This window comes from Pyrus communis, chromosome 7 (genome assembly GCF_041283825.1).
Source record: "Pyrus communis isolate YQ-2024b chromosome 7, ASM4128382v1, whole genome shotgun sequence".
In the NCBI taxonomy this organism is placed as follows: Eukaryota; Viridiplantae; Streptophyta; class Magnoliopsida; order Rosales; family Rosaceae; genus Pyrus; species Pyrus communis.
In genome coordinates this window covers 24,851,209-24,859,976 of record NC_142571.1, presented here as the reverse complement: position 1 = coordinate 24,859,976, position 8,768 = coordinate 24,851,209, and the positions used below count along the sequence as shown (strand labels likewise).

At 34.6% G+C, this 8,768-nt stretch overlaps 1 pseudogene; it reads right to left on the bottom strand.

Moving 5' to 3' along the window:
* Positions 1-3,741: 3,741 nt before the first annotated feature.
* Positions 3,742-6,544, bottom strand: LOC137734440 (tropinone reductase homolog At5g06060 pseudogene; annotated as a pseudogene).
* Positions 6,545-8,768: the final 2,224 nt, after the last annotated feature.

Below are 8,768 nucleotides of genomic sequence, written 5' to 3'. Positions count from 1 at the left end.
GAGCGCCACCTCATCACCCGCAACAATTTCACCTGGGGGCCACCGCGCCTAATCGCGGGCAGCTTGCCCGTCACCATCTCGGGCAGGATCCGACACTGTCCAGTTGGTATGACGTCGAACTACTGAATAGAGCGCTCTCATCTCTGCCGTCCATCTCATCTCCACCATACCTCGATTATGAACACGTGCTTCGTCCTTCTCGACACGTATACGTGGCCTCCTTTTGGGTTGACACGTTAGGTATAGGCGGTGTCCTGTCTTCAACACGCATGTGGTCCACGACCGACCCCTCTCTCTTTTTTAAAATATTTTTCTAAATTTTATTTTAATCGCTGCTTCCATATACCACCACGTGGCGTCATCGTGGATGTACCAGATTGGTTTTCTTTCCCACACGCGAGTAACACCAACAGCTAAAGTTTTTGTTGTGGACTTTCCCAATTGGGAAGAGATTTTTGTATTCAATTTAATATATTAATTTCATACCACAAAAAAGATAATTCGGTGCTTGGGTGAAGAAGAAAAACACATTATTGTTACTGGATTTGAAAATTTTTTACACGACTTGTTAAGCCGTTTAGACGTAGTTGTATTGTTTGGTTTCTATTTCATACTAAATGTTGATTGGTCATTTTTCTCTAATAATATTTGACAGAAGTTGCTACTCAAAATTGTTCGTTACTGCTTCATATAACTTTGTGTGTATGACTAAAACTGTTAATATTATAAGTCTTGCTATAAAGATTATCTCTGTAAAAAATAACTAAAACTTACTTCGTTTAGTTATCAAACTGTACACAAACAGATGAACAAAATTAATAAAAGCATTTTGTTGTGGACTTTCCCAATTGGGAAGAGATTTTTGTATTCAATTTAATATATTAATTTCACACCACAAAAATGATAATTCGATGTTTGGGTGTAGAAGAAAAACACATTATTGTAACTAGATTTGGCAATTTTTTACAAAATTTGTTAAGCTATTTAGGCGTAGTTGTATTGTTTGGTTTGTATTTCATACTGAATGTTGATTTGTCATTTTTCTCTAATAATAATTGGCATAGTTCTTATTCAAAATTGTTCGTTATTGCTTCATATAACTTTGTGTTTATGACTAAAACTATTCATATTATAAGTCTCGCTATAAAGATCATCTCTGTAAAAATTCAACTAAAACTAAATTCGTTTAGTCATAGAAGTGTATACAAACAGATGAACGAAATTAGTAAAAACATTACGAACCGTTTGTGTATTAGCTACAATAATTGATTAAAAGAATGTAGTTTTAATTCTTTATTTTTTGCAAAAATAATATTTAGAGCAAAATCTATAATATAAATTATTATAATTATAAACACAAAACTCGATAATTTAAACTTAAATAATTTTAAGAATGAGTTCCTACACTTTAGTGAAACATTACTTTTCTTTTTCGGCCGTATAAAAAAGGCGACATAGTGGCCCAAACGTAATAACATTGGAACAACCGGTGACCACCTGCCACGTAAAGGGTATGGGCTGTCAAGCAACGAGTTTCCGGTTCCCCACATGTGGTGACCCACAAGTTGGATGAATTGCCACGTCAATGGTCATAAAAGGTCAGTCGCTGTCCCTGAGTGACTCAACCTCAACATCCTCCTCTGACCATGGTTCACTTGACCCATCTTGGTTACTGGTTAGGTCCAGGGTTTTCTTCGCTGCTCGTAATAACAAAATTTGGATATTGAAACTCAACGTTCTTATTTGATGTGATTTAGGGCTGATTTAGTATTGCTGTATTTTGAAAAAAAAATTACTTTTGATGTACTGTGTAAATAAGCAGCTGTGAAATAAAGCAGCAGAGTGTTTGGTAAACTTTTTTGTAAAAGTGCTTTTGAAAAAAAAAACAGTATTATAGTGTTTGGTAAACTTTATGTAGAACAGATATTAAAAAAAACCGGTTTTTCAAAGCTGAGTTTTGCTATTTCTTGTTTTTGGCTTTTTTTCACCCAAAACTGTGAAAAAAAAGCTGAAGCTGAATGTTTACCAAACACAAAAACAGCTCCCAGCTTTTTTTGATACCAGCTTTTTTCAAAATCACCTCAGTACCAAACCAGGCCTTAGTTATCTGATTTAATGGAATTTATTTTCATTTATATATGAGAGGCCTGAAGTTCGATTATCGTAAAAAATAAATTTAAATTTTATTATTATTATTATTTTATTATGAGACTAAGTTAACCGTATTTTTTTTTAATAAATAATATTATCTACATTAAAGGGGAGAGGGTGGACTTAAGCTTCATAATGAATTAGTAATAATTCGGTTTAAATTTAAAGCTTTCATTCTCATTTGCATCTTTTGGTTTTGAGGGGCCTTACCAATCGAGGCCTAAGGTTCTAAAAAACTAAAAGCTCATAGTCAAATTGAAAGTTTAAATTTTAATCGAGAAAAAATATTAAATTTTAGTTCGAATGACTTTTAGACAATGAAAAACTCATCGTAATAGTACCAATTTAATCATACTTTATCATTAAAATGACACAGTTAAATATTAAGTTCAACACAAATATTAATTGTTTTACATGAATCAAACCTAAAATTTTCACTTAAAAAAAATAAGAAGACTCTTAAATTCATTGTATAATGGACAGTTAGATTGGAACTTGGAATGGCTTTTTATTTAGTAATTGGACCGAAAAGCAATAATAATAACAACAAAAATTCCGTAAAAAAAACCTTCTAGGTTATCAACATGCATCACGATGGCAACACGTATTCGAACTTCCTAATTCCCAACACCCACGACATTGCAGAAAGGTGGGAGGAAGAGGAGAAGAGAAGACGTCGAAAACGCTTCGATGGTTTTGGGAGACGTGGAGGGTTGTTGCGTTGGTGTTTCAACGTTGAACAGGTGATGTTGGTTGCCACGTACAAACCCAGAAGACCCAGTTCCTCACATCAATCACGACGAATTTTCCAGTGTACTCGAAAAATAAAATAAAATGATACGTGTCATGATACAAGTAGTGATATATTTGTTTTAAAAAATTAACAATTTAAAAAGTAAAAATTTCTCCGTTTATATAATTATATGTATTCTACTACTCGTGGTTTGAACATATTTCTCGTCACACTTGCTACAAGTTTTGCCTTGAAATGAAGGAACTTGGTTGGAACAGGCGTTGTTTTGCTGGTAAGGTGGGTTCCTTTCACCAGAAAATATCTCACGTCTTCATCCTTCTGTACACCTGTCTATTATGCAATAAAGAAAGTATTATTAATTCTATATACTACTTTTTATGTCCAATTTTAATTGATTTTTACAATCGTTAGATTTTCAGATTATAAGGTTATTTTTATATAAAATATTTTAACTGTTAGATTTATTTTTATATTTTAGAAATAAATATTTAACTGTTAATATCTTGTCAATTGAGAAGGTTCAAGTTTTCTAATCACCAAACTTTTAATAATGCTTTTATTTTCCCCGACAATTGACATATTTTTAAAACTCTAGACCAATTTAATCCAATCCAATCCAATCCAATCCAATCCAATCACATTGCATTAAGCATTGGCATCATTGGTGAAAGATTACCACAAATATACCAATAAGGGTGTTGTTATTTACACTTTATCAAAATCATTCTACACTACTCATCAGTAACAAAATTACAAAAGAAAGGAGCGCCTAATGATCATTATAGAGTGTTAATAACCACTCCTCGAAATTGCAACAATTTTATTCCAATGTGCCTCAAGCGTAGTTATTTTCTACAATTCATACCGTCGACATCACTTCAAAGGATAAGGGTTCGTTGCTAACAATATGAGTGGTACAAATCCATTCATCCAAAAAATGTGCAAACATTAGGAAGCAAGCATGGTAAAAATGTGAGAGACAGAGGATCAAAATGGCCAGCTAGTAGGGCTGAAACTGTTTACAGTCATTCCTCCGTCCATAGAAATAATCTGACCGGTGATGTACGAAGCAGCCGGCAGGCAAAGGAATACTACCAGAGATGAGACTTCCTCAGGCTCTGCAATGTAGTTCGCGGCGTTCTCTCTTCCAAAAACTCCTTGTTATCCAGCAACTGAAACCAGCTAGCAACTTTGTTAAATTATACGTACCCGACAACAGATCGATAAATAGAGAACAATGGTCAAACATAAATTTGAAAACTTCAACGGAAGCCAATTTTTGATACATTCCCATTGCACGGCAGATCCAATCTTACATAAACATAAAATGCACAGAATCAACGTCAATGTTAGGGGATTGAAGTATCTCTTTCTTTGGTTACATGCAAGAAAATCGAATCCTGGATGTGTCTTAATTTGTATCTTAATCTCAACCCATTAGCCGATTCTTATTGTACAATATTTAATGAGCGTTACTATGATCACCTCATAATCTTATTTTCCCACCCACTTATTTTCACCTGCCAGAAAAAGTTTCAGAAAACCAAACACTATCTTCCCACCCACTCATATTCCTAAAATATCCCAAACAATTTTAAGTTTTAAATAAAATAAATATAAAAAATGAATGAGTTTTGGAGATTTTAGGAAAATGGAACAGCACGGAAGTCCTTGCCCAACCCAATCGAATGCAATCCCAACCAAACACCACATATGATGGCGACAACTCTTTTTCTCTTAGCCTCTAGGAAAATTACGTTCCTTTCTTTTTCTTTTCTTCTTTCTTTCTCTTTATCTCTTTCTTTCTACCCCTACCAGATCTGGATTTAAGACTCATGGTCACATTTATTCCCAAATTCCAATTCAAATAAGGGTTGAAAAGTAGGGAGAAAAGAAGAGAGAGAATTTGGGGTGTGTGGGGGTGGACAAAAGAGAAGATGGGGGACAAAAGAGTTAGAATGTGGTGAGAGATGAAGAGATAAAATGTGAAGGTTTGATTTGTTTCTCATTTTAAGTGTTTTAATTATTTTTCATTAAAAAGTGAGTGAAAAATAAGATTATGGGATGCATATCAACATTCTATCGAATATATCACAGTAAGAGATGTGTAATGTTGGATGTGTACTATACCAGAGAAAAAAAACTCAGCACGATCCAGTGAAATGGTGGGACACAAACACTAATTTAGTTTCAGTACTTGATTCCTGAGAACATGAGGTGCAAAAGGGAAAGGGAAACAAGATGACGATGCTTCAGTATGATGATAAAAGACTACCGGAAATGCAACACAACCATTGAGAGGAGGATCGATGGTGTTAAAAGTACTCATTCCTCGCAAAGTAAACGCACACGTATGAAAAGGCAAAGTGTTATTCTCCATGAGACAAAAAGAAATTCAACTTAATACCTTTGGCACATGTCTGCATGTAGCCCTCTTGTGTCCCACTAAAATTAGTAAAAGGGCAACCTCAAGCCAACAAGGCTCCTCGCTTTGCGAGAGGGGAGGAACGTTTACGCAACTTTACTCTTGTTTTGTAAAGAGGCTGTTCCCACAACTCGAAACCGTAATCTTTTGATCACAAAAGAACAACCTTTCCGTTTCCACAACTCTAAACCACTAAAATTAGTAATTATCGAATATCATTTGCAAGAAAAGCATACTGAGTGGGATATAGGTTAAAGCCCCCACGGCAGGGTCTACAAAATCATACCTTTATGCATCTTTTGATATTGTTCAAAGTCTTATATTTGAGCTGCTGATACCTCATACATTCTATCAGATAGTCTCTTGCCACTTTCCTAGGTTGAACACGACGTAAGAAGCATGTCGATTACTCTTGTATCTATATTTCCAGAATACATCTGAACATTAGCAAGTGTATATGACTCCATTTGTAAGCATGTAACTCATATAAAATTGCCTGTCCGAATACCTAATAACCCGATGAAAGAACATATTCGCAATCAATGTAATTTGCATTTAGACCCACTCCAACCCTTTGAGTAAAACTTTAATTTTAGATTCTAATCTCGCCCAAACTTGCTCAATCTCTTGGGCCAAAAATGAGTTTTGGGGCAAATTCCGGCCAGGTATTGAGCCTGGGTTAGTGGGCTGGCCTGCTGTTGGGAATAAATGCGCCCAGTCTTCGGCCAGACACAGAAGAATTATATGTGTAGGTGAAGCACCTAAAAGGCCATAGCGAGGAAAGAGAATTACATGTTCCACAAGTGAGGTTCTAATGTACCAAGGGCAGACAACATTGCTCCTGATATTTGTCTTTCGCCTACTCACAAGCCAGATGTTTCGTAAGCTGATTGATTGCAGCTGAAAAAAGAAAATTGGAGACAAAACATAAAGACTTGGCTTTCTCCTTTCGCACTCAATCGAATATAATCATCACATGGGGCAAAAGAAGACACAAAAACAGTGGAATGCCTCACCTTTACCTACTGCATAAATGTATCCGCCATCCCGGCAACAGAGGATATAAACACAATGCTTCCTTGCCCGGATGCTTTCAAGAGAGGAACAAGTTGGGAAAGATGGTAAGTAGATTCTAAGTTGGTAGCGATGAGTGATGAATATTCTTCAGAAGTGCACTCAGTGGTTGGCTTCCTGATGTTAGTCCCAACATTGTTTTACCTAAATCCCACAACAAAACCCAAAGAAACCCTTTTCAGATTCTACAAAAGGTACCTATTTAATTCGAGAATCGAAGTCACAACCGCAACCCGTTTTCTTCTCTGGGGCACTTATACAAACATCTAGAGGGAATAGGCATGATTGCTTTACACCACTACAGTAAAGCGTTATTTGTCAATGGTTAGTGTTTTTTATGAGCAATCCATTATTTCTATCTGGGGGACTAAAAACTAAGCATTTAAATGTTAAATGTCTCATACCGATTTAGAAATAATGAGTTGCTCATAAAAATACTTTGCATACCGAGTTTGATAATAATTTATTAAAACAGACTCACCGTACAACTCAAATTCTCTGGCCGTCAATGTTTATATATCTTGTATTAAAAAAATTGATTTATATATATATATTTTTTATTGTTTGTTTTCATTTTTTATGTTAGATACGGAAAGGAATATGATGATAGGCGTTAGTGTGATAGAGGTTGAAGAAATGTATATTTAATGTAATGATAATAAAATGAAAAACAACTTTGAGTTTTCAAAGAGTTTGTAGCTCAAGTTTGTCAAAAAAAAAAAAAAAAAAAAAAAAAAAGTAGCTCAAGCATTTAAAAACATACTCCATACCGAGGAAGTGCAATGTTTGAATCACCAATCTTCCAAGAATAGGTCTATTGAAAAAATAACGCAGTTTTTTGTTGAAGAATAGAGTCCCACGTCAAAAATATAAAAGATAATATACATCTTATACGTGGAAATTCCACACTTAATATCATCGAGGTATTTTTTATAAAACCTAACATCTAGCAACATGTGTTTAAATTGTGAGAACATAAGTGTTGAGTTTTATCACAAAAGAACTCGGTAATATTAAGTGTGGACCATATTTGACTTAAAATCTTATCAGAACCTTCCTCTTTAGCCCATCGCATCCCAAATTCAAACCTTTTTTATTAGACACGAAGAGGAATATGAGAAATAAATAATAAAGAAAAAAGACTATAGTGATAAGCGTTAGTGTGACAGAGGTTGAAGAAATGTACATGTGATGTGATGATGATAAAATGAAAAACAACTTTGAGTTTTCAAAGAGTTTGTAGCTCAAGTTTGTTAAAAAAAAAAGATTGTAGCTCAAGCATTTAAAAACATACTCCATACCGAGGAAGTGCAATGTTTGAATCACCAATCTTCCAAGAATAGGTCTATTGAAAAAATAACACAGCTTTTTGTTGAAGAATAGAGTCCCACGTCAAAAATATAAAAGATAATATACATCTTATACGTAAAAATTCCACACTTAATATCATCAAGGTCTTTTTGATAAAACTTAACATCTAGTAACATGTGTTTAATTTAGAAGAACATGCATGTTGAGTTTTATTACAAAAGAACTCGGTAATAAGTGTGAATCATACTTGACTTAAAATCTTACCAGAATCTTCCTCTTTTTAGCCCATAGCATCCCAAATTCAAACCTTTTTTATTTCGTGGATAGAGACTTTCACTCTCTCTCTCTCTCTAATAAAAAAAAGAAATTAAAGAAAATACGAAAATGTTACCAATTCAATGCCATAAATCTTCATTCCATCAATGATACATGTTCGTTTGGGCCACATGCATCCTATAAACTCTCAAACAAATACACAATCCTATAAGCATTTTGCCCAATTCCGGCCAATCCAAGTACGTACCATGCACCACTAGGGCTTCATATCACAGTTCAAGTTTTGGACTTTTAGGCCGAATCTAGCTTTTCCTTCAAGGACAACAGTTGGGTCAGATGTCTGTATAAATGCAAAAGCCGAAATGCTACAATGCTACTCTGCTTCGGTGTGTACGATGCACCAATATACTAGACGGCTAGATTCATTTGCATGACTAGATTTTGACAATCTTAATTTAACTGTTCAAACACTAATGCATCCATACACCAATATACTGTAAAAAATTTCAAAACAAAGCACCAAACCCAAGTAACCAACCAAAAACCACAAGCCATTTATGAAGATCACTATCCAATTTGTCATAAGCTCACTTAAAGCTGATCAGTACTGCAATATCTCCTCATTCCCTTGTAAAAATTTCCTATTCAGTGAAGGAAATAAACAGAGGAGAGAGAGAGACATCTCATATCCATGTGATTTTCTGGCTCTACAACTGCACCTCAAATTAACTCATCTCTCAATAATATTTTCAGACCTCGATAACCGGCAAAAAGTAA